The 27,158-nt window shown below is 45.1% G+C and overlaps 1 long non-coding RNA gene across 2 annotated transcripts; it reads right to left on the bottom strand.

Annotated features, from left to right (window-relative positions):
* Positions 1–2,422: 2,422 nt before the first annotated feature.
* LOC116468716 (uncharacterized) lies at positions 2,423–26,935 on the bottom strand. Of its 2 annotated transcripts, none has more exons than XR_009213427.1 (4): positions 26,895–26,935; positions 24,672–24,771; positions 23,731–23,901; positions 2,423–2,517 (listed from the first exon to the last, which is right to left on the bottom strand). It is a non-coding gene; the product is annotated as an uncharacterized LOC116468716 (long non-coding RNA). The 2 variants fall into 2 exon arrangements; XR_009213426.1 differs by lacking the exon at positions 2,423–2,517 and adding an exon at positions 11,833–11,990.
* Positions 26,936–27,158: the final 223 nt, after the last annotated feature.

The raw sequence follows: 27,158 nt of genomic DNA, 5'->3' as shown, positions 1-27,158 counted from the left end.
CCAGCCTGGGCGACAGAGCAAGACTGTGTATCAAAAAAAAAGAAAGAAAAAGAAAGAACAAAGAAAGAAAGAAAGAGAAAGAAAGAGAGAGGCCGGGCACGGTGACTCACACCTGTAATCCCAACAACTTGGGAGGCCGGGGGTGGGGGAGGGCAGATCACCTGAGGTCAGGAGTTCGAGACCAGCCTGGCCAATATGGTGAAACCCCATCTCTACTAAAAATATAAAAAAATTAGCCAGGCGTGATGGTGGATGCCTGTAATCCCAGTTACTTGGGAGCCTGAGGCAGAATTGCTTGAACCCAGGAGGCAGAGGTTGCAGTGAGTCGAGATTGAGCCATTGCACTCCAGCCTGGGCAATAAGAGTGAAACTCCATCTCAAAAAAAAAAAAAAAAGGAATAAGAAATAAATAAAGCACATGGCCAGGTGCGATGACTCACTCCTGTAATCTCAGCACTTTAGGAGGCTGAGGCGGGTGGATCACGAGGTCAGGAGTTCGAGAACAGCCTGGCCAACATGGTAAAACTTCGTCTCTACTAAAAATACAAAACTTAGCAGGGCGTGGTGGTGGGCGCCTGTAATCCCAGCTACTGGGGAGGCTGAGGCAAAAGAATAGTTTGAACTTGGGAGGTGGAGGTTGCAGTGAGCCGAGATTGTGCCATTGCACTCTAGCCTGGGTGACAGAGTGAGACTACAAATCAAAAAAAAAAAAAAAAAAAGCAAGCATTAAAAAACCGAACAACTTTTTAAATGAAAACAAACAGACAAACAAACAAAAATCACTGAAAGACAGTAAAATAAAATTGGTAAATAACATCTTCAAACTCCCCGGGGTCCCTGAGTTGTGGCCAATGAACATGAAATGTCTTTCTAGGCTTCCTGGTAGCCAGGGCAAAGTGGACAGCATTTTAAAAAGTTGGTCTCTGGAGTAGAGGCCGTTATTCTAAGTAAAGTAACTCAGGAATGGAACACCATATACCATATGTTCTCATTTAAATTGGGAGCGAAGCTATGGGTACACAAAGGCATCCAGCCTGGTATAATAGACATAGGAAACACAGAGGGGAGAAATAAAAAAACTATATATCAGGTACAGTGTACCTATCTGGGTGGCTGATGCACTAAAACCTCAGACTTCGTCACTATACAATTCATTCATGCAGCCAAAAACAACCTGTACCCCTAAAGCTATTGAAATAAATAAATAGAAAAGATACTTGAAGTGCATTTAGCCACCAAAATATTAACTTGATAGAAATGAAACAAGCAGGCCGGGCGCAGTGGCTCATGCCTGTAATCCCAGCACTTTGGGAGGCTGAGGCGGGAGGATCACGAGGTCAGAAGATTGAGACCATCCTGGCTAACATGGTGAAACCCCGTCTCTACTAAAAATACAAAAAATTAGCCGGGCGAGGTGGCTGGTGCCTGTACAGCTACTAGGGAGGCTGAGGCAGGAGAATGGCGTGAACCCTGGGGGCAGAACCTGTAGTGAGCCGAGATTGCGCCACTGCACTCCAGCCTGGGTGACAGCGAGACTCCGTCTCAAAAAAAAAAAAAGAAATGAAACAAGCAAAGAAAATGACCATGCAAAGTCCTCTTCTTTCAACTCTAGAATAAAAACTGTTTGAGCAGAAAAATAGATTGTGGCAACTCCTGCCACCTAAATTTTCTGAACATAGAATCAGTTTCATAATTAATTAACATTCTACAATAATATTGTAGTCAATGGCCATCAATTTATTAACATTTTATAATTATATTAATTATGGGATATAATTATAAATAATTATATAATGAATATTTTGTAACTAGTTAATATTCAAACAAGAAACAAGAAAATATTTCCAAAAGCCTATTATGAATACTTAGAAAATCTCATATCAGGCAATTGGAAATGCTGTATTTTTTTGATCTTTATAAGAAGAAAGAGATAAGTTCACAACTTCTCAGATCTCATTCTATAATTCCTAGCTACACTAGAAAACAAAGATGATTGACTGATTTTCCTAAAAGCCTTTTATTAGGTAGTGGGCATTATGCATACATCATTACCTTATTTAATAAAATGTCTGTTGTTCTGTTAGAAATTTTCTACTTGTTATGATGTTATGATGTTGATATATACCATTTGGAAATGTGAATTTATTTTTCTCCGATAAATAAAAAGACATTTTCATGTTTGGAAATTTTTAAGAAAAGAGTCTCATTCACTTTGCAGACACCAAAACTTTCAACACCTCTTCTCTTTCAGAAAGCTACCAAATGATTCTGCATACATTGCAAACCTAATGTGTGAGCTCACAGGAGCACAACTTGCTAATCACAACATTGATAAATGACCACATAGAATGAAGTACAGCTATTGCATCTTTAAAATCAACTCTCTTTTATTTAACTGGTTTAAGTGACTTTTAGTTCTTGGCAGGCAAGTGGTCCCAGAATAAGGTGGGGTTAATTCTGACATCCTTGTTAAGTTCAACATCCTTTGGGGTTCAATCCAAGAAAGTGTCCTTCTCTCTAGGAAGTAAGCAATATTTCAGTCAGTATTTTTTTTTCGTTTCTTTTCTTCTAAAGCAGACCTGACAGATGAGACGTCCTGGTTTTCCTGTTCAGACAGGGCCCATATCAGAGCCCATGACTTTTGAGACCTGCTCGTCTGTGAGCAGGAACTCTTCATTTCCCAGATGTATCCCTTTGTCACGCTCGAGGGTGCCACCCTTTCCGCCCTGCAGTCTCAGCCTCTCCTCGCTGGGCAAAAGACTTATTATGGGTGTCTGTGCTGTGACCCTGGACAGTAGTTTCAGCTGCGTTTAAGCCAACAGCTCTGTGCCTTTTAACACACATTAGGACGACTCTTCCCCAGTGTGAAAGAGCACACAGAGGACTTCACACAGCAGCTGCCATTTTCTAAGGTCTGTTTAATATCTCTGGCCCAGATCTGGAAAGACTATGCTTTGGCACTGAATTTATTCGGCAATTTCTTTTCTTTCTTTCTTTCTTTTTTCTTTTTTTTAAGACGGATTTTTTGCTCTTGTCGCCCAAGCTGGAGTGCAACGGTGTGATCTCGGCTCACTGCAACCTCCACCTCCTGGGTTCAAGCAATTCTCCTGACTCAGCCTCCCAAGTAACTGGGATTACAGGTGCGTGCCACCATGCCCAGCTAATTTTTGTGTTTTTAGTAGACACGGGGTTTCACCATGTCAGTCAGGCTAGTCTCGAACTCCTGACCTCAGGTGATCCACCCACCTTGGCCTCCCAAAGCGCTGGGATTACAGGCGTAAGCCACTGTGCCTGGCTGATTTCTTTATTAAATATAAAACAATGGACTAAGCTGTCCCCACCCTCTTGTAGCCACACTCTACTGCTTGAAAGGTGAGAAAGAAGGAAAAGGTTGCACACTGCAAATGCAATAGAAGCAAACCCAACAAAAACTGGAAAACGGCCAAAGCATTCTACCTTTTACAAAATACACTCATAGACACACAAAGTGATGAGTTGGAGTGGAGATAGGCAAAGATTTATGGAAGAAGTGGAGTTTGACTTGCAGGCTTTTGACAGCCTTCAGAGCAATGATTCTCAAACATCTGCGTTCCTAAGAATCGCTTGGGGCCCCCAAGCAGATCCTAAATTTGTAAGTCTATTCTGACAATCTGCCTGGATTTCTCACAATTCACCCCGTTGAGGCTAATGCCAGAGATCATGGGCCAGCCTCCAAGACTCTGCTGTCCAGCAGTGCTTTTCGACCTGGGAAGCTTTGAGAAACCTGCACAGCAAACCAATTATATTAGACAAATGCATCTATGTTTTGCAGGTTTTTGTGCAGCTGAGGTTGAGAATCCCTACTGCAGAGGCATTTGAAGCAAAAGAAGTAGGCTGAGCCAAGACTAGGAGGAAGGTGGGAGCAGTGAGTATTTGAAAACTCAGTCACAAGGAAGTATCATGGCTAGAATGACCCACTCATCATGGGAGTTGTATTTTAACTCATATTACAGGGCAAAGACAAGTAAGAACTAGTGGACTGTGTACTAGGAAAAAAAAAAAATCTATCCTCACCTAAAGCATTACTAGGAAATGTATGACCCACTTACTAGTGGGACACAAACAATTTCTCGATTTGTATCTAAGGGGCATTTGTCTGGGGCATAAATGAGTGTATCAGTCTGGTGTGAGGTTTCCCGTTGAGGTTAAACTTCTTGGTCAGCCTGGCTCTTTGGCAGTCATTCTGAGAATTAGAACGCAGCAGGCAGAAAGCTCAACATTGCACAGCACATTCTGATACAGTGACTAGTTTATATCGATTTATTTTCCAAAATATACTTTGCAATAATAATAATATGTGAATTAATTACTATGAAATGAGACTTTTCTGCATAGATTAGGTATCTATGCAGAGAGAATCAGCATCTTATAAGGAATGACCTAAAATGACAGTTTTCTTTTTTTATTTTTAATTTTATTTTTTTAATTTTATTTTTATTTATTTTTTTATTTTTTTGAGACGGAGTCTTGCTCTATCACCCAGGCTGGAGTGCAGTGGCGTGATCTTGGCTCACTGCAAACTCCACCTCCCGGGTTCATGCCATTCTCCTGCCTCAGCCTCCCGAGTAGCTGGTATTACAGGCACCCGTCACCACGCCCGGCTATTTTTTTGTACCTTTAGTAGAGATGGGGTTTCACCGTGTTAGCCAGGATGGTCTCAATCTCCTGACCTCATGATCCACCCGCCTCAGCCTCCCAAAGTGCTGAGATTACAGGCATGAGCCACCTCGCCCGGCCTTCTTTTTTTTAGAGACAAGTTCTCACTATGTTGCCCAGGCTGGTCTCAAAGTCCTGGCCTCAAGTGATCCTCCTGCCTCAGCCTCCAGAGTGGCTAGGATTACAGGAACAGCCACTGTACCCCACGACAATTTTCTTATCTACCACTTTCCTGCTTTTATATAACCCCAGAATGAAGACTAATTGGTCATGTGTAGTCCATTTTTAACATAGTAACTAGTACTATTAATTCTCAGTTAGGAGCCCGGCACAGTGGCTCACACCAGTAATCCCAGCACTTTGGGAGGCCAAGGTGGTCGGATCACTTGAGGTCAGGAGTTCAAGACCAGCCTGATCAACATGGTGAAACCTTGTCTCTACTAAAAATACAGAAAATTAGCCAGGCGTGGTGCTGCATGCCTGTAATCCCAGCTATTCGGGAGGCTGAGGCAGGAGAATCACTTGAACCCAGGAGGCAGAGGCGGAGGTTGTGGTGAGTCGAGATCACGCTGTTGCACTCTAGTCTGGGCAACAGAATAAGACTCTGTTAAAAAAAAAAAAAAAAAAAGAGGTGGGTGCAGTGGCTCATGCCTGTAATCCTAGCACTTTGGGAGGCCAAGGCAGGTGGATCACTTGAGGTCAGAAATTCAAGACCAGCCTGGCCAACATGGCGAAACCCCACCTCTACTAAAAATACAAAAATTTGCCGGGCTTGGTGGCACGTACCTGTAATTCCAGCTACTTGGGAAGCTGAGGCAGGAAAATCTCTTGAACCCAAGAGGCGGAGGTTGCAGTGAGCCGAGATTGCGCCACTGCACTCCAGCCTGGGAGACAGAGTGAGATTCTGTCTTAAAAAAAAAAAAAAAAAAAAAAAAATCGCAGTTATGGTCTTAAAATCTGAGAGGCCAATTCCTATACAAGAAAAAGATGGTGATAGTCTCTGTCATGAAAAGATCCTCAGGCACACTGGCCTGTGGACAGACACCTTGTTGCAATCAACCTTTACAGCAATCAATTTCCTCTACAACCAAGCTCAAAATTTCTCTCTAGATACTTTATACAAGAATGAGATTTGAACAATAAGGGAGGAAACTGCAGATCCTGAATTTTCTAGGACAATTTAGATGTTAATCGATTTTGTCTATAGGTATCGGTATTGGTACACATACAGCCCAGAAAAAAAAAAAGTCCTTTGTCAGACCAAGCGTCCTGGTTTTTAGTTCAGAAGCATCGTGTTCTTCCTTCCCTCAAATCACTGCTGCTTCCTCCTCTCTCACTTGGAAATCTATGTGGATTTTCCTACAGATTATAATTTGCTGATCTAACTAGTCTCCAGATTCATCTCTCCTGCTCCTCCCTGCTTTAAAATAGCTCACAGGACTGCTGATCGTATTTATGTATGTACATGTAGACTTAGATGTGCATAAATATCAGAGATTACATAGGCTTTCTGAGGCCCAAGAGGTGACATTATTTTGAGCTACCCACTCCATTTTTCCTCCTCTCCCCACACCAGTTCTCTATCTGTTGAAGCCCAAAGTGATTGCATAGGATTTCTATTAATTCTCCAGCAGAGACTTAGAGCCTGGGGTCTTGTTAGCCTTTGGGTTCCTGCTTCCAGATATGATGCTTCTATTCTGTATCATGTTGATTTGGACCTAAACCCAGTACCTTCTTCCATGTACACACACACACACTCACACTCACACATGCACGCAGTCCAAATGACTCCATACATTCAGGATGTGGGGTACAAGGAGAAGAGTAGATGTCAAAAGCACCCAAAAGCAGTCTGCATAAAATGGTTCTTAAACCAGCCGGGCACAGTGGTTCAGGCCTTTAATCCTAGCACTTTGGGAGGCCAAGGCAGGTGGATCTCCTGAGGTCAGGAGTCTGAGACCAACCTGGCCAACATGGCGAAACCCCGTCTCTACTAAAAATACAAAAATTAGCCAGGCATGGTAGTGGGCGCCTGTAATCCCAGCTATTCAGGAGGCTGAGGAAAGGAGAATTGCTTGAACCTGGGAGGCAGAGGTTGCAGTGAGCAGAGATCGCACTACTGTACTCCAGCCTGGGAGACAAAGCGAGACTCCATCATCAAAAAAAAACAACAAAAAAAAACAAGAATAAATAAATATATAAGAAAGAAATTAACTTTACATATTACAATTCTCTCTCTCTCTCTCTCTCCATGTGTATATATACACATATATACTTATATATACAGTAGGGAACAATCTTTTTTTTTTTTTTTTTTTGAGACACAGTCTCGCTCTGTCGCCCAGGCTGGAGTGCAGTGGCGCAATCTCGGCTCACTGCAAGCTCCGCCTCCCAGGTTCACGCCATTCTCCTGCCTCAGCCTCTCCGAGTAGCTGGGACTACAGGCGCCCGCCACCACGCCCGGCTAATTTTTTGTATTTTTAGTAGAGACGGGGTTTCACCGTGGTCTCGATCTTCTGACCTCGTGATCCGCCCGCCTCGTCCTCCCAAAGTGCTGGGATTACAAGCGTGAGCCACCGCGCCCGGCCACAGTAGGGAACAATCTATCCAAATTAAGAACAAACACCCATTTGAAAGATGTTTGGCCTGGGTTAGACAAATGGTCTCTTGACTGTGAGGTGCAATAAAGTGAACTGGGGCATACAGAAAGCAAACCTACAACACTGTTTAGTTGTTGAGACTCATGGAGCAATTGACTTAAAGCTACTTGTGCCACAATGACCCACAACCCCAAGAGATGAGGGATGGTCAATCAAGAAGGATTTCAGAGCAGGCCAGGCACGCTGTGTATATGTATATATACACATATATATGTGTATATATACATAAATATATATATGTATATGTATGTATGGGGGTGGGAGGAAAGGAGACATTAAGTGTAGAAGACGAGGTGACACTTTGGCAAAACTGAAAACTTGGAGTGGATGTCAATAAGAATGTAAGCTCCTGGATCCCTCCCCTAAAATTCTCAGCAATATTGGTGGTTGGAGGGAAGTACTAAATTCTCCCCATCCGGTAAGATGAGGGCTACAGTACGTTTAGACAATTTTTTAAAGAAAGGGTGGTTGAACCAGAAGCAGAAAAACTTGAAATTTGAAACCTCAAATTCCAAAAATACACAAAAAAGAAGACACAACCACAGCGACCCAGAGCTGATGCAATGAGAATTCGTGGGATAATAGAAATATTACAAGCCAGAAAGCCAGCTTTTCCGTATCTGAAATGTTACTACATGCTCTCTGGAGCAATTTGCCTCAAGTTGAATTTGGGTGAGAGGTTTATAATCCAGGAAAATCCTATATATAGTTATACTGCCAATACTTTAGAAATTTTAAAGCACACCCCTACATGTCTATCTTATTTGATTCTCCCAACATCTTCCTAAGGACCCCTCACAGTGCACATAGCCACTGAGCCATGCCGCCCTAGTTCAGGAGCTGGGGCTTCGCTTCCTCCACCACTGAGCCGCTGGTGTCAGTTATCCTGCCCTGTTTTGTGTGTCCATGTGGAGAAAGTCTGGGGCTTTATCTATAGGATGAACCATGGGCAGTAGGCGGGCAGCTGGAGGAACAGCTGCCTTGACTTAAATAGCACAAAAGGCGATACTCTCTAAAACAGAGCCTGCCACCAGGGGTGCTGTAGGGGAGAAAATATTCTTTTCCTTACCCATTGCTAGGTCCATGGCTGAGGCACTTATAGCAAAAGACAGATTAACAAGAGCATACCAATTTATTTAAATTTCATGTAACACAAGAGCCTTTGGAAACCAAGGCTCAAAGAAACAGGAAAACATGTTTTTATGTTAAACTTGATAAAGAGGGGACAGTGGAGGAGAAGTGTGATGAGATAAAGGGAGTGTGATGTAATAGTAATAAACTAGAGGGAACTTAGCAAGGCCAGTTTACTCAGATTCTTCTTTGTGTTCCTGCGTGTTCATTGCTAAGGATTCTTTGGCCCAGTGTGTGGCTCATGTCTATAATCTGAGCACTTTGGGAGGCCCAGGTGAGCGGATCCCTTGAGCCCAGGAGTTCGAGATCAGCCTGGGCAACACATGGAGACTACTGTCTCTACAAAAAAAATGTAAAAATTAGCCTGTAGTCTCAGCTACCTGGGAGGCTGAGAGGTGGGAGGATCGCTTGAGCCCAGCAGGTCAAGGCTGCAGTGATTGTGCCACTGCACTCCAGCCTGGGTGACAGAGCAAGACAGTGAGGACTTACGTCAAAAAAAAAAAAAAGAGTGCTCCTTTTCTCTGGGTATACAAAGGGCACCTCACACATGAGGATCTTTTTTTTTTTTTTTTTTTTTTTTGTTGTTTTTTGTTTTTTGTTTTTGAGATGGAGTCTCGCTCTTTCACCCAGGCTGGAGTGCAGTGGCGCGATCTCGGCTCACTGCAGGCTCCGCCACCCGGGGTTCACGCCATTCTCCTGCCTCAGCCTCCTGCGTAGCTGGGACTACAGGCGCCTGCCACCTCGCCCGGCTAATTTTTTGTATTTTTAGTAGAGACAGGGTTTCACCGTGTTAGCCAGGATGGTCTCGATCTCCTGACCTCGTGATCCGCCCGCCTCGGCCTCCCAAGGTGCTGGGAGTACAGGCGTGAGCCACCGCGCCCGGCCACACATGAGGATCTTATGACCCACTCCAGAGGAAGGTCAGAAAATTCTTTTATGGCCTTCTTCAGGGGACAATGGCAGAGAAGATCAGAGAGTGAACTTCTTGCTTCTTCAGTTCTCAAATATCAAGGTGTCATATTTTGGGGTAGTGAGTCCCAAGCCCCCAAACTGCACACAGCGCCTAGCATGGGCTTGGTTTGGAAGACTTTCATTTGCCTGACTCTTTTGCTGTCTCCCTTTGTATCAGCACCTCTCATCACCAGCCCCGACTATCTCCAAGGCCAGGATGCCCCATCTTTCTCTTCCTCACCCCTGCAGCACTGGTGATCTTTTGTGGTGACCTTGGCCTCATCACCCTTATCCCCTCACCTCACTTCCCTGCTGGGGTGAGTCTGCCAACTCCTCACTTCTCTTTTCATCCTATTTTTACAGCACAAACCCTATGGCTTGCTGCTCCATTCCCTCTTTTGATTTCAAAAGTATACTTTGAGGCCAGGTGCAATGGCTCACGCCTGTAATCCAAGCACTTTGGGAGGCTGAGGCAGGAGGATCTCTTGAGGTCAGGAGTTTGAGACCTGCCTGGGCAACATGGTGAGACCTCATCTCTATAAAAAACAAAAAAATTTGCCAAACCTGGTGGTACATACCTGTAGTTCCAGCTACTTAGCAGGCTGGGGCAGGAGGATCCCTTGAGCCAAAGAGTTTGAGGCTGCAGGTAACTATGACCTTCCCGTTGTGCTCCAGCCTGGGCAAGAGCAAGACTTTGTCTCTCAAAAAAAAAAAAAAAAAAAAACGTACTTTGAAAGCAAAACCAATGAGCAAGACGTATGTCTCTTTCCCTGCCCTTTTGCCATCACACTCCTTGTGGTCCTCAAGGCCTGTGGGCACCTCTGACTGAACCCGGAAAAGGATGCATAAAGAGGTGAGGAGGAGGAAAGCACACAGCATCATGGTCTTTCTCCATACATGTGAGATTTATTACCTGCATTTGCATATGAAGACACTGGGGTGGAGATTTGTAAGTGACTTATGCAAGTTCAGTCAGGCCAGCAGCAGCGACACGGCTGGAAACAGAACGTCCGACCCATGCAGGCAGGCAGGGAGGAAGCTTTTACTGTATTGGGTGGCTGCTCAGAAGCCCACAGGGATTGGCTAACATATTCTAGACGTATAACCCTAACTTTATCATCGACTTTATGACATGTCAATAAGATTAAAGCAGCAGGCAGGCTGGGTGCAGTGGCTCATGCCTGTAACCCCAGCACTTTGGGAAGCCAAGGTGGGAGGGTTACTTGAGCTCAGGAGTTTGAGACCAAGCATGGTGGTGCACACCTGTAGTCCCAGATACTTGTGGCTGAGGTAGGAGGATCACTTAAGCCCAGCAGGTTGAGGCTACAGTGAGCTGTGACCATGCCATGGCACTCCAACCTGGGTGACAGAGCAAGACCCTGTCTCAAAAACAAAAAAACAAAAAAAAAAGCTCTACAAATAATTCACCATGTTTGTATAATATTTATGCTTTACCAAGCACATCACCATCCATCACCTCATTTATCCTTATGAAATCTCCATAACACGGATGCTATTCCCATTTTATAGGTGAAGAAATTGAGGCTCAGACAAGGTCATAAAACTGAGAATTTGCATAATCAAGAATTAAAGGCTGTTCTTGTCTTTGAAAGTGGAGGTCATTCTCCTGCAGCTGGCTGCTCTGAAATCCTTTTATGTTGTTGTTGTGGACAAAGAGTTTCACTCTGTCACCCAGGCTGGAGTGCAGTGGGGCGATCTCAGCTCACTGCAGCCTCAACTTCTCAGGCTCAAGTGATCCGTCCACCTCAGCCTCTCAATTAGCTGGAACTACAGGCGCACCCCACCAGGCCTGGCTAATTTTGTATTTTTTTGTAGAGGCGGGTTTTTGTCATGTTGCCCAAGCTGGTCTTGAACTCCTGGGCTCAAGTGATCCTCCCACCTTGGCTTCCTAAAGTGCTAGGATTACAGGCCTGAGCCACCGTGCCTGGCCTGCTCTGAAATCCTTCATGATTGACCATCCCTACATCTCTTGGGGTTGCGGGTCACTGTGGCGCAAGTAGCTTTAACTCAATTATTCCATGAGTCTCAACAACTAAACAGTGTTGTAGGTTTGCTTTCTGTATGCCCCCAGTTCACTTTATTGCACCTCACAGTCAGAGACCATTTGTCTAACCCAGGCCAAACATCTTTCAAATGGGTGTTTGTTCTTAATGACAATTCTATATGAATGAAAAATTTGGATAGATTATTCCCTACTGCTACTGGAAAAGTGCTTGCCATAGATGCCTTAGTATTAGACATGGCATAAGAGCCTGTGTCAGTTAGGATATAGACAGTCACAATTAAGAGGAAAGGTAACTAGACCCGGTTGAAACTATAACATAATTTTATTGGTTCTTCTAAGTGCCAAGTTTACAAACCACATAATCCTCAGGTATGGAATTATCCGGACATTTATGACACAATCAGGGCTCCTAGACTCCATTCATTATCTCTACCCTCTTCCAAGTATTTGGTTTCTTCATTGTTCTCTCTGTCCTAGTGGTGTAATGGACACACCAGTTCTTGTTTCCACATCTGTGCATACCCTGTCTGAAGGAAATGAGATTAGTTTTGTTCCAGAGGTCTAGGCTAAGCCATGAATTTTATTCTTAACGGACTGGTGGAGTGCCATGCTGGAACCAGTCATCAAGGCCAAGGCCATGGATGCACCAATTGACTTAGCCCAACTCTGCATTCACCCTTCGAAGCCAGGGTGAGTATCACCTTTTCCTGAACCATATGGTCCCCAAATGGAAAACATACACTGTTGGAAAGGAGAAAGGGGGAATGGCTATTGGGGAGGGAACATCAAGTGTCTACTCCTGCAGAGCTTCCCACTCCATATGCCAGGGCATGTGGGGTGACTAGGTTAAGATATGCTGAGATCACAGCAGGCCTTGGAGCTCACATAAGGCTGGAACAGCGAGAGTACCCAGTGAGATCTCCATCCTTGAGCCATTGTATACACTGTACAAATGTGTCTAATTTCTAAGCTTGCCATGATAAGAAAGAATTGCCAAGTACTGTGCTACCGAGTCATTTTGATGATTCTTATGCCATGAAAATAATTTCGCAGTAATAGCCTCAGACAATCTTCTCCTGACAGTAGTACTTTTATGAACTATCTTAAATTTCCATTTCTAGGAAAGGTTGTGGAAAAACTAGTTTGGATAGCACCTAATATCTGAGCCTGAACATAGGGTAAAGTATAGCTTTGATATCAAGAATCGATTGAGTGCTCTTCACCAACTTTCCCCATAAGTGGGTTTGGGATTTATCCAGCTAGGTTTGATTGGAGATGATACTAGACTTTAGCCCTCTAGCTCCCCTAGACCAGGGTTTCTTATCTGGGGGCCTCAGAGATAAGCACTCTGCCCACAACCTGGCTTCCATCATAGAGCTTTGGTTCCCAAGGTCTGAAAGCAAAATGTAGGGTGAGGAGGAAGGGTATATCCCTCCCCAATGCCTCAAGCTGGTCCAACTCTTAAAGTTACAAAAATAATCTATCCAGAGTTTTTCCAGGGCTGACCTGAAGCTTGGTGGTAGTGAACTCTTGAACTTACACTGAAAAATGAGGACATAGGAGGAAAGGGAAAGAAGGGGCTAGCCAGAGTCCTTTCCTTTCCATCCTTTCACCCAGGCCTTTAGCAGGTGATTGGGACCTGGCTCTTTCTTACTTTCCCCTCACCCTGCCTTCATTCTAGAGACCCTCAGTGCAAAATGTAGAGAATATACCACTCCGAAGTAAGGCGTGTGTTGAGAAATGCTGAGTTGGGGCCAGGGCCACTCATGAGCATGCAGCCCCTGGAGTCACAAAGGGCTCCTCGCTCAGAGGGCCCTGCACTCAGACCAGCACTTTGCTATCCCCATCCTAAAGTAAGATGACAATGAAGTTTGCCACATCGATGGACTCTGCTTTTCATGAAAGATTTTTCTGTAGCATGTGATGCTGTTTGATGGCATTTTACCCACAGTAGGACTTCTTTCAAAATTGGAGTCTGATATGGTTTGGCTGTGTCCTCACCCAAATCTCATCTTTTTTTTTTTTTTTTTTGAGACGGAGTCTCGCTCTCTTGCCAGGCTGGAGTGCAGTGACACAATCTCGGCTCACGCAACCTCCGCCTCCCGGGTTCAAGCAGTTCTCCCGCCTCAGCCTCCCGAGTAGCTGGGACTACAGCCACCCGCCACCAGCCTGGCCAATTTTTGTATTATTAGTAGAGACGGGGTTTCACCATGTTGGCCAGGATGGTCTCAATCTCCTGACCTCGTAATCCGCCCACCTCAGCCTCCCAAAGTGCTGGGATTACAGGTGTGAGCCACCGTGCCCGGCCTTAACACTTCTTTTTTTTAAAAAAATCAAGTGTGGTCTTTAGTATTTTTCTATTGATTGAATGTTTCATAAAATGAGACTATTTATACAGTAGTATATGGATAGAACTTATAAATAAACAGATATAGGTAGTACGCCCCCAATTTTTTTTAATTGAGAGTACTTGATCATAAAAGTGCTGGAATTACAGGCACGAGCCACTGCGCCCGGCCAAATCTCATCTTGAATTGTAGCTCCCATAATTCCCACGTGTTGTGGGAGGGACCCAGAGGGAGATAAGTGAATCATGGGGGTGGTTCCCCCATACTGTTCTCGTGGTAGTGAGTAAGTCTCACCAGATCTGATGGCTTTATAAGAAGTTTCTTTCCCCTTTTTGCTCGGCTCTCATGCTCTCTTGTCTGCTGCCATATAAGACGTGCCTTTTGCCTTACGCCATGATTGTGTGGCCTCCCCAGCCATGTGGAACTGTGAGTCCATTAAACCTCTTTTTATTAGGCTGGGCGCAGTAGCTCATGCCTGTAATCCCAGCACTTTTGGAGGTGGAGGCGGATGGATCACCTGAGGTCAGGAGGTAGAGACCAGCCTGGCCAACATGGTGAAACCCTATCTCTAATAAAAATGCAAAAAATTAGCCGGGCATGGTGGCACATGCCTGTAATCCCAGCTACTCGGGAGGCTGAGGCAGGAGAACTGCTTCAATCCAGGACGTGGAGGTTGCAGTGAGCCAAGATCGTGCCACTGCACACAGCCTGAGCAATAAGAGCAAGACTCCGTCTCAAAAACAAAACAAACAAACAAACAAACAAACAAACAAACAAAAAACCGGCTGGGCGCGGTGGCTCACACCTGTAATCCCAGCATTTTGGGAGGCCAAGGCGGGCGGATCACCTGAGGTCAGGAGTTCAAGACCAGCCAGGCCAACATGGTGAAACTCTGTTTCTATTAAAAATATAAAAACTAGCCGGGCGTGGTGGTGGATGCCTGTTATCCCAGCTACTTGGGTGGCTGAGGCAGGAGAATTGCTTGAACCCAGGAGACAGAGGTTGCAGTGAGCCGACACAGTGCCGCTGCACTCCAGCCTCAGCGACAGAGTGAGACTCTGTCTCAAAAAAAAAAAAAAAAAAGCCGGGCACGGTGGCTCACGCTTGTAATCCCAGCACTTTGGGAGGCCGAGGCGGGCGGATCACGAGGTCAGGAGATCGAGACCATGGTGAAACCCCGTCTCTACAAAAAATACAAAAAAAAAAATTAGCCGGGCGTAGTGGCGGGCGCCTGTAGTCTCAGCTACTCGGAGAGGCTGAGGCAGGAGAATGGCATGAACCTGGGAGGCGGAGCTTGCAGTGAGCCGAGAGCGCGCCACTGCACTCCAGCCTGGGCGACAGAGCGAGACTCCGTCTCAAAAAACAAACAAACAAAAAAAAACCTCTTTTTATTTATAAATTACCCAGTCTCGGGTATGTCTTTATCAGCAGTGTGAAACTGACTAATACAGAGTCAATTCTTTCAAACCCTGCCACTGTTTTATCAATCAACTAAGCTTCCAGAATATTCTAAATCCTTTGTTTTTTTGTTTTTTTTTTTGAGACGGAGTTTCACTCTTGTCGCCCAGGCTGGAGTGCAGTGGTGTGATCTCAGCTCACTGCAACCTCCACTTTCTTTGTTCAAGCGATTCTCCTGCCTCAGCCTTCCGAGTATCTGGGATTACAAGCGCCAGCCACCATAGCCAGCTAATTTTTGTATTTTTAGTAGAGACGGGGTTTCATCATGTTGGCCAGGCTGGTCTCAAACTCCTGACCTCAGCTGATGCACCCGCCTTGGCCTCCCGAAATGCTGGGATTACTGGAGTGAGCCACTGTGCCCAGCCTTTCATTGTCAACAGTGTTCACAGCATCTTCATCAGGAGTAGATTCCATCTCAAGAAACCACTTTCTTTGCTCATCCTTAAGAAACAGCTCCTGATCCATTCACGTGTGATCATGAGATTGCAGCAATTCCATCACATGTTCAGGCTCCACTTCTAATTCTAATTATCTTGCTATTTGCAGCACATCTGCAGTGACTTCCTCCATTGAAGTCTTGAGCCCCTCAAAGTTACCCATGAGAATTGGAATCTTCCAAATTCCTGTTAATGTTGATATCTTGACCTCCTCCCATGAATCATAAATGTTCCTAATGGCATCTGGAGTGGTGAATTCTTTCCAGAAGGTCTTCAGTGGACTTTGCCCAGATCCATCAGAGGAATCACTATGGTAGCTCTAGCCTTACAAATTGTGTTTCTTAAATAATAAGACTTGAAAGTTGAAATGACTCCTTGACCCATGAGCTGCCAAATGGATATTGTGTTAGTAGGCATGAAAACAGCATTCATCTTCTTGTACATCTCCATCAGAGCTCTTGGGTGACTAGCTTCATTGCCAATGAGCAGTAATATTTTGGAAGGAATTTTTTTTTCTGAGCAGTAGATCTCAACAGGGGGCTTAAAATATTCAGCAAACCAGCCAGGCGCAGTGGCTCATGACTGTAATCCCAGCAGTTTGGGAGGCCGAGGCGGGTGGATCACGAGGTCAGGAGATCGAGACCATCCTGGCTAACACGGTGAAACCCTGTCTCCACTAAAAATACAAAAAAATAGCCGGATTTGGTGGCAGACGCCTGTAGTCCCAGCTACTCGGGAGGCTGAGGCAAGAGAATGGCGTGAACCCAGGAGGCGGAGGTTGCAGCGAGCCGAGATCATGCCACTGCAGTCCAGCCTGGGTGACAGAGTGAGACTCCGTTTCAAAAAAAAAAAAAAATCAGCAAACCATGATGTAAACAGATACGCTGTCATCCAGGCTGTATTGTTCCATCTGTAGAGCACAGGAAGAGTAGATTCAACATAATTCTTAAGGACCCAAGGATTTTTAGAATAGTAAGTGAGCATTGGCTTCAACTTAAAATCACCTGCTGAGGTAGCCCCTAATAAGAGAGTCAGCCTGTCCCTTAAAGCTTAAAGCCAGACATTGACTTCTCTTCTCCAGCTATTAAAGGTCTAGATGGCATCTTCTACTAGTAGAAAACTGTTCTGTCTACATTGAAAATCTGTTATTGAATGTAGCCACCTTCATCAATTACCTTAGCAAGATCTTCTGGATGACTTGCTGTAGCTTCCCCATCAGCACTTGCTGCTTCACCTTGCACTTTTATGTTATGGAGATGGCTTCTTTCCTTAAACCTCTGGAATCAAGCTCTGCTAACTTCCAGGTTTTCTTCTGCAGCTTCCTCACCTCTTTCACCTTTTTCTTCTGCAGCTTCCTTCACAGAACTGAAGAGAATTAGGACCTTGCTCTGGATTAGGCTTTGGCATAAGGGAATGCTGTGGCTGGTTTGATCTTTATCCAAACCATTCAAACTTTCTCCATATCAGCAATAGGGCTGTTTTGCTTTCTTATCACTTGTATGTTCATTGGAGTAGCACTTTCAATTTCTCTCAAGAACATTTGGCCAGGCGCAGTGGCTCACGCCTGTAATCCCAGCACTTTGGGAGGCCGAGGCAGGTGGATCGCCTGAGGTCAGGATTTCGAGACCAGCCTGGCCAACATGGCAAAACCCCATCTCTACTAAAAATAGAAAAAATTAGCTGGGCTTAGTGGCGGGGGCCTGTAATCCCAGCTACTTGGGAGGCTGAGGCGGAGAGAATTGCTTGAACCCCGGGAGACGGAGGTTGCAGTGAGCTGAGATCATGCCATTGCACTCCAGCCTGGGCAACAGAGTGAGACTCTGTCTCAAAAACAAACAAACAAAACCATTTCCTTTGCATTCACAACTTAGCTAACTAGTTGGCACAAGAGACCCAGCTTTTGGTCTGTCTCAGCTTTCAGCATGCCTTCCTCACTAAGCTTAAGCATTTCTTGCTTTTGATTGAAAGTGAAAGACCTCTGACTTCCTTTCACTTGAACTCTTCGGGGTGATTATAGTTATTAATTGGCCTAATTCCAATATCATTTTATCTCCGGGAATAGGGAGACCCGAGGAGAGGAAGAGAGATGAGGGAACAGCCAGTCAGTGGAGCAATCAGAACACACACGTTTATTGATTAAGTTAATTGTCTTATATATGTGCTGTTCATGGTGACTCCAAACAATTACAATAGTAACATGAAAGATCACTGGTCGCCCGGGCGCGGTGGCTCACGCCTGTAATTGCATCACTTTGGGAAGAAAAGGTGGGTGGATCACAAGGTCAGGAGTTCAAGACCAGCCTGGCCAAGATGGTGAAACCCCGGCTCTACAAAAATTAGCCAGGTGCAGTGGCAGGTGCCTGTAATCCCAGATACTCGAGAAGCTGAGGCAGGAGAATCGCTTGAACCCTGGGCAGCAGAGGTTGCATTGAGCCGAGATCGTATCCCTGCACTCCAGCCTGGGTAACAGAGTGAGACTCCGTTAAAAATAATAATAATAAATAAATAAAATCACTGTCACAGAATACCCTAACATATAAAGGTCATGAAAAAGTTTGAAATACTGTGACAATTACCAAAAATGTGACAGAGACCAGAAGTGAGCATATGCTACTGGAAAAATGGTGCCAACAGACTTGCTTGACACAGGGTTACCACCAACCTTCATTTGTAAAATATGCAGTATCTGGAAAATGCAGTAAGACAAAGCACAGTACAAGGCTAGTACAAGGTGCACTTGTATTAGCCTAACACTGATGCTGAAAATAATGACATACAAAGACAGGGAAAGAGAAGGTACCCCTCAGTTCCTTTTCCTTTCAATCCTTCCTTACTAAGCCAAAGGTACAGCGATGGTAGGATATGAGCATATTAAGAAGTGAAAAAAAAAGCCAGTGCAGTGGCTCACACCTGTAATCCCAGCACCCTGGGAAGCCGAGGTGGGAGGATCACCTGAGCCCAGGAGTTCGAGACCAGCCTGGGCAACATAGCGAGACCCCAACTCTACAACAACTACAAAAAATTAGTGGGGCTTGATGGAGCATGCCTGTGGTCCTAGCTACTCAAGAGGCTGAGGCAGAAGGATCACTTGAGTCCAAGAGTTCAAGGCTGCAGTGAGCTATGATGGCACCACTGCACTAAGCAACAGAGCAAGACCCCATCTCATAAGAAAAGAAGTGAAGAGGCCCTGCACAGTTGCTCGCACTTGTAATCCTAGCACTTTGGGAGGCCGAGGTGGGCCGATACCTTGAGGTCAGGAGTTCAAGACCAGCCTGGCCAGATGGCGAAAACCTGTCTGTACTAAACGTACAAAATTAGCCAGGCTTGGTGGCACATATCGGTAATCCCAGCTACTTGGGAGGTTGAGCAGGAGAATCACTTGAACCCGGGAGACGGAGGTTGCAGTGAGCCCCTATCGCACCACTACACTCCAGCCTGGATGACAGAGCAAGACTCCATCTCAAAAAAAAAAGTAAAGAAAAAAAACTTAGTTACTTGTATGTAGTGTTTCCCCTGTTCTAGTAAAAATAAAACATATATCTATGCATAAGCAATGAAATAGAAATTGTGTAATTTAGTTGATTCCGCATCTAAGTTAAATGCGCTTATCTTTCCATTGAAAACTGCTATTGCACAATGTAAAGCCAAGTGGTAAAAATTCATGTGAATAATTTTAAATTGTAGTTTATCTCTACTTAAAACAATTTTAAATAGCCAACAGAAAACACCAAGACAAGTTGGCAGAGAGGAAAAAGACATTTGAGTACCTTTAATGGTACTGTTTTTTGTGTTTTCGGAAGGGGCTATATATGTGTACTTTGCCCTGGGCCCTGTGAATTCCAGAGCTGGCCCAGGGCTGAGCTTAGGCACCTGCATTGGAAAACCACTACCAGAAGATTCAGATGCACAACCAGAGCTGGGGATCTTGGGTCTATTTCAAAGGCTTCGGAGTCCTCTACTCCTACCTGCCTGCTTCACTGCACACCTGGCCCCTCTTCACATTTGCCTAAGGCAGTCCTGAACTCAAAGTATTCTGCCTTGCATAGCTGCAGCTCTCTCTCAAATAAGACTTACCCTATGTGCTTAATTTTTATTTTTTTATTTTTATTTTTTGAGACAGAATCTTGCTCTGTTGCCTAGGCTGGAATGCAGTGGCACAATCTCAGCGCATTGCAACCTCCACCTCCCGGGTTCAAGCGATTCTCCTGCCTCAGCCTCCCAAGTAGCTGGGATTACAGGCATGCATCACCACACAGCTAATTTTTGTATTTTTAGTAGAGATGGGCTTTCACCATGTTGGGCAGGCTGGTCTCGAACTCCTGGCCTCAAGTGATCTGCCCACCTCTGCTTCCCAAAGTGCTGGGATTACAGATGTGAGCCATAGCGCCTGGCCAAATGTGCTTAATATTAAAGCCTACACTTGCCCAGCTGCTCTGAAAGGACAGCTCGGTTTTAAAAGCACTATGTCCTGACTGCAGGTGTTACGCATTTTTATTCCTTGAAGTAACAGGCTCTTTTCTCTCGGTTTCCAAATGCTCCTTGACTTCTCAACTAAGTGTACATTGATACAATCACAGTCATTTTCCTAATCAACTCCTAATCAATAACAGGTTTTCCATCCTTGGAGGTCCTTGAGGCTCCCTGAGGTCTTCCCACCTTCTTCCTCTGGTGAAGAACATCACCCTTGGTCTTAGCAGGGCTGGCCTGGCTCCACCCACCAGGCCATGATGCCCTCTCTCTTCTGCCTCTGTCTCCTCCACCCCTTTCTGTTCACCCTCCCTCTTCTGCCCTGTACCACCCTGGTGTTCTGCTCTCCACCCTCTGCCCTGGCATCACGGGATGCTTCCTCTTCACATCAATTCCTATTACTTCTACTAAAGCAAAACCCTTAGACCAGACTGTTACTTTCTTTTTCTTTTTCTTTTTTTGGGATGGAGTCTCATTCTGTCTCCCAGGCTGGAGTACAGTGGTGCAATCTCAGCTTACTGTAACCTCCACCTCCCAGGTTCAAGTGATTCTTCTGCCTCAGCCTCCCAAGTAGCTGGGATTACAAGCATAGGCCACCAGGCATAGGCCACCATGCTCGGCTAATTTTTGTGTGTTTAGTAGAGATGGGGTTTCACCATGTTGGCAAGGCTGGTCTCAAACTCCTGGCATCAAGTGATCCATCGGTCTTGGCCTCCCAAAGTGCTGGGATTGCAGGTGTGAGCTAAGCCACTGTGCTGGCTGACTGTCCTTTTCTCTGGACAGAAATGTCATCCTGAAAGTTTCAAATCACCCTATTGATGGTTTTGCCCAAAGAAACCAATCATTTCATCATTCTGAGATCCCCTCTACTGAACCTTTTTATTTGCATTTTCTTCTATGGCAAACCTTTCACCTAGGCTTAGGATGAGAGGTATCTTACGGAACTTTCACTGATTTCAAATAGCCTACGCTGTTACTAGATCTATATGTATTATTTATGTCCTTAGAAAGTTAGAGCTTTCAGAGGCCTAAAATATCATCTAATCCAACTCTATGCTTTACTGGCAAGAAAACTAGCTCAAAGAAGTTAGTTTACTCCTAGCCACCTAGCTAGTATTATGCTGGCCTAGTGTCATAGTTAGGTCTTCTGGAGCTAAGCTCAGTTCTCTTCCTTCTGTATCAGGGTGCAGCTTCGGTTACTGCATATCAAAATCACAAAAAGCAGAGTGAAGCTTCTTCAGAGTGTTCTACTTATGTGAGCTCAGAGAGAGAAGGAGAAAGCAGATGAGAGGCTCTGGGTGGTCAGCCCTTTAGTAATTAAGAACTGGTGTTGGGCCGGGTGCGGTGGCTCACGCCTGTAATCCCAGCACTTTGGGAGGCCGAGGCGGGTGGATCACAAGGTCAGGAGTTTGAGACCAGCCTGGCCAACATGGTGAAACCCCGTCTCTACTGAAGATACAAAAAATTAGCTGGGTGTGGTGGCATACACCTGTAATCTCAGTTACTCGGGAGGCTGAGGCAGGAGAATCACTTGAATCCAGGAGGTAGAGGTTGCAGTGAGCCGAGACTGCACCATTGCACTCCAGCCTGGGTGACAGGGAGAGACTCTGTCTCAAAAACAAAAACAAAAACAAAAAAAGACCTGGTGTTATTTTCAGCATTATAGGAGTGATGCCAGTGGTTAAAAAAATCACACAGCTTAGTTTCAGGGATGATGATGACCTCATCAGCACTATAACAGCCACCGCTATCTCCAGCCTACAGGCCCCGCCTGAAGCCCTCACACTACTTCCTTGTATAACATCACAGGAGAGAAGTAAAGACAGCATTAAGGATCAGGGGGAAGGGAACTTTGCTGCTGCTGTTGTAAGAAACGGGAGAAAGGCAGACTAGAGGTGTGGGAAATAGGCGAGGCCAGGACCCAGCAGGACCAGCTCAGAGGCGGACTTGGGGACAATCACCTCCCAGGCGGCAAGTGGAAACCAGAGTCAGAACCTGAGCCAGGTGGATTTGCTCATCTAAGATCCAACAATAACATGCATTTGTAGGTCAATCAGCTTTGCTCTAAAACTCTAAAGAGTTTCTACATTGTTACCTCATTTAATCCTCAACAACCTTGAAATTTAGATATTTGTTTTTTTATGTAATGAGAAATGAAGAAGCCCAGATTTAGAGATGCCAAATGACTTAAGCAGCTACAGAAGTTCAGTTCTCTTTCCCCTGTTTCCTTAGTGTTTTTTGTTGTTGTTGTTGTTTTTGAGACAAAGTCTCACTGTTGTGCAGGCTGGAGTGCCGTGGCACAATCTCAGCTCACTGCAACCTCCGCCTCCCAGGTAGCAGTGATTCTCATGCCTCAGCCTCCTACTCATGTGTAGCTGGAACTACAGGCATGCGCTACCATGCCTGGCTAATTTTTGTATTTTTAGTAGAGACAGGGTTTCGCTTTGTTGGCCAGGCTGGTCTTGAATCCTGACCTCAAGTAATCCACCGGCATCGGCCTCCCAGAGTGCTAGAATTACAGGTGTCGGTCACCGTGCCCACCTTCCCAGTGGTTCTAAAATATCTCCCAATGCAATGTAAAAAATACATCAATTTTTTAAAATTCCAAACATGGGAGTGTAAGACTCTGGAGGAGAGTTAAGGGAAATGCAAAGGGAAATAAAGCCCAAGGGCAAATATGAACCTGTCATTGAGAGTAAAAAGGATGAGAGGCCAAGGGCAGTGGCTCATGCCTATAATCCCAGCACTTTGGGAGGCTGAGGCGGGAGGATCGCTTGAGCCCAGGAGTTTGAGACTGGCCTTGGCAACATAGAGAGACCCTGTCTGTACAAATTTTTTTTTTGAGACGGAGTTTCGCTTTTGTTGCCCAGGCTGGAGTGCAATGATGCGATCTCGGCTCACTGCAACCTCCACCTCCCGGGTTCAAGCGATTCTCCTGCATCAGCCTCCCGAGTAGCTGAGATCACAGGCACGCACCACCACACCTGGCTGATTTTGTATTTTTAGTAGAGATGGGGTTTCTCCATGTTGGTCAGACTGGTCTTGAACTCCCAACCTCAGGTGGTCCCCACGTCTCGGCCTCCCAAAGTGCTGGGATTACAAGCGTGAGCCACTGTGCCTGGCCTGTACATTTTTATTTTTAATTAGCCAAGTGTGGTGGTGTGCACCTGTAGTCCCAGCTACTCAGGAGGCTGAGGTGGGAGGATCACTTGAGCCTGGGATAGTGAGGCTGCTGTGAAATATGATTGTCCAGCCTGGACAATAAGTGAAACCTTGTCTCAAAAAAAAAAAGGGGTAAGAGCTCAACTTTTCAAAAAAATATCCATGCTATCTGACCTACTACCCTGGCTTAGTAAAGGGTATTGCCATTATGTTTCTAGCTCAGAGTTCTCAATCCACTGCCAAAGCCCCAGTTACTATCACCCAAACCTGTAACCAAGTGTCATCTTCATGGACAGAATATGTTGCACTTAGCAGCTGCATTATGATAATAGAGTTCCCTGCAACTGAACTGTTGTTACTTCCAGCATTAGACGCAGGCATTAATTTACATATACCTGCATACACATCACTGGAAACGAGCCTGAGTCCAGATTCTCCTTTTGCAGAGAGATTTGATAGCCCCTGGATGTGGGTGCGGAGCTTCACATCCTGATGCCCGGGATGATCATCCATAATGCACAATGTGGAAAATGCCCTTCCAGGAAACCAGGCTGTTGTGTGTGAACCTAGTGAGCAGGCATAGATACAGGAAGGCTGAGATTAGAGCCTGCTCTACAGCGTTTTGATGTTTCCCGAGCCACTGCTGAGGCTCTGAGAGCTGATCAAAGGTACCTCTGCAGGCTCAAATTAACACAGAATTGGTGAATCAGGCCAGCACCTGCCTGCAAATAGCAGCATATTTCACCAAATCAGGTTAATCTTTTCCTCAAGGCAGGAGGTGGCAATCCTTTCATAAAACTTTCACAAGTTAAGTTTATTCTTGTTGTACCTTAGCTTTCTGAAGGAAAAGTAATGAATGGCCTGTTCAATATTCTTCCCTTGGAGGTACATATTTATTTTAAAGCCGATCTTTACCTCACGGTGTATACCATTGAAGACCTCCAGCCCTAAAGAACTTGCCTTGTTTCAAAAATGGTGGAGGTTTTGGGGTTGAAAGAGAAGAACGGGAAGGCATTGTCATAAATCTTCACTTTCCTTTTAATGCAGGTGGGATTTGTAACTTCAAGTATTTGTATAAGAGCAGTACCTCACCTGTTTGGGGAAATATAGCTAAAAAGCCATAATTTTTGCAGAGAGAAAGCAGAAAGGCGCAGCACAGAGTAAACTATAGCCACCAGGATAGACCTAAGATTCTAACAGAGCTCAAATAAAAAACAGAAACTTACTTAAAAAAAAAAAAAGGTACTAGCCTAAGGGTGCAGGCTCAGAAAACTGATACCTAGAAAGGGAAATGAAATGCATCGAATAATAGATTAAGTGTTAAGTTAATACTTACGCAGAGAAGCTTCAAAACAGATTTCTTGCCTTGGAGGAGTTCATTATTTCAGGCATTGGCTAGTCATAAGACTTAGGAAACCAAGAGGATGTGTCAGATCCTGCAAGTCTCTCCAAGAAGCAGATGTGGTCACAAGGAAATGGAATGGGGGAGGGGAGGGAGGAATTCGAGAGAGCAGAAAAATAAGTTGAGATATTTGGAAAATAGAGCTTGCATACCATCATCTGCCAAAGCAACCCCCAAATTTTTATTGAACAGTATAATAAAAATGGAGACAGTTCCAAGTTGTTTCATCGGGGATAGGGTGTGGAAAGAGTGTGAGCTCACGGAATCACCCCAAGACTGTGGGCCCCATTACAGCTGGTAACTACAGACAAGCTGAACTTTGAAGAGTCTCAGTTTCCTCAGCTACACAATGGTAATAACACGTCCCATTAGGGTTGTGAGGACTAAATATGTATATATGGTATTCAATAAATACAATAATAATATAATAGATAATAATTTAATATAAGGTGTTTGATAAGTATATCTTTTCCTTCTCAAATTAATCCAACACTTTCACTTCAATACTGGGTTTACAGATGATACCAGAAAATAACACTATAATGGAAAGGGCTATTTTTATTTATCTATTTGTTTTTGAGATGGAGTCTCATTCTTGCCCAGGCTGGAATGCAGTGGCGTGATCTCCTCTCACTGCAACCTCCACCTCCCAAGTCCAGGTGATCCTCCTGCTTCAGCCTCCCAAGTAGCTGGGATTACAGGCATGCACCACCATGCTCTGCTAATATTTGTACTTTTAGTAGAGATGGGCTTTCACCATGTTGGCCAGACTGGTCTCGAACTCCTAGCCTCAAGTGATCTGCCCACCTTGGCCTCTCAAAGCACTGGGATTGCAGGCGTGAGCCATCACGCCTGGCTGGGCTATTTTTTTGTTTGAAGTTTCTTACTTTTATTTTTTTCAATTAACAAAAGTATATACTTATGTTATACAACATGGTGTTTTGATACACGTATACATTGTGAAATGACTGAATCAAGCTGTTAATTAGAGAATTTAAAATAAATGATGTTCTAGATTGTGTAGATTTATTGTACAAGCAGCCTAGGGGAAAAAATGTTTTGTTTCGTTTTGTTTTGTTTTGTTTTGTTTTGTTTTGAGATGGAGTCTCGCTCTGTCGCCCAGGCTAGAGTGCAGTGGCACGATCTCGGCTCACTGCAAGCTCCGCCTCCCAGGTTCACGCCATTCTCCTGTCTCAGCCTCCTGAGTAGCTGGGACTACAGGTGCCCACTACCACGCCCAGCCAATTTTTTGTATTTTTAGTAGAGATGGGGTTTCACTGTGTTAACCAGGATAGTCTCAATCTCCTGACCTCGTGATCCACTCGCCTCGGCCTCCCAAAGTGCTGGGATTACAGGCGTGAGCCACCGCGCCTGGCCAATGTTTTGTCTTTTTTTTTTTTGAGACAGGGCCTTGCTCTCTTGCCCAAGCTGGAGTGCAGTGACGCAACCATGGCTCACTGCAGTCTCAAACTCCTGGGCTCAAGCAATCCTCCTATCTCAGCCTCCCAAGTAGTTGGGACTAAAGGTGCACAACACCACGCCTGGCTAATTTTTAATTTTTTTTTTTTTTTTTTGAGACGGAGTCTCGCTCTGTCGCCCAGGCTGGAGTGCAGTGGCGCAATCTCGGCTCACTGCAAGCTCCGCCTCCCAGGTTCACACCATTCTCCTGCCTCAGCCTCTCTGAGTAGCTGGGACTACAGGCGCCCGCCACCACGCCCAGCTAATTTTTTTTTTTTTTTGTATTTTTAGTAGAGACGGGGTTTCACCGTGGTCTCGATCTCCTGACCTCGTGATCCGCCCGCCTCGGCCTCCCAAAGTTCTGGGATTACAAGCATGAGCCACCGCGCCCAGCCAATTTTTAATTTTTTGGTAGAGACAAGATCTTGCTATGCTGCCCAGACTGGTAAGCCCCAACGCTCAGCTGGGAAAAGATGTTGACTAATGTAATACATGTTGGCTTTTCACAGAATCATTTAAGTAAATCAAATTTCAAAATGAAAATCAGGCTAGGCACAGTGACTCACACTTGTAATCCCAGCACTTTGGGAAGCCGAGGCAGAAGGATTGCTTGAGCTCAGGAGTTTGGGACCAGCCTGAGCAACACAGCAAGACCTCATCTCTATTAAAATTTTAAAAGCTAGGCCTGGTGGAGCTTACCTGTAGTCCTAGGTACTCAGGAGGCTGAGGCAGGAGGATCATTTGGGCCCAGGAGTTCTAGATTGCAATGAGCTATGACCACATCACTGCATTCCAGCCTGGGTGACACAGCAAGATCCTGTCTCAAAACAATAACCACCACCACCAAAAAATCCCTGAAAATCATTGGAAAGAAATTAAAAGCAACAGCCCGGTGCAGTGGCTCACGCCTGTAATCCCAGCACTTTGGGAGGCCGAGGCGGGTGGATCACAAGGTCAGGAGAT

Source organism: Hylobates moloch, unplaced genomic scaffold (genome assembly GCF_009828535.3).
Source record: "Hylobates moloch isolate HMO894 unplaced genomic scaffold, HMol_V3 SCAFFOLD_5, whole genome shotgun sequence".
NCBI lineage: Eukaryota > Metazoa > Chordata > Mammalia > Primates > Hylobatidae > Hylobates > Hylobates moloch.
This window is presented reverse-complemented; position numbering and strand designations above follow the sequence as displayed.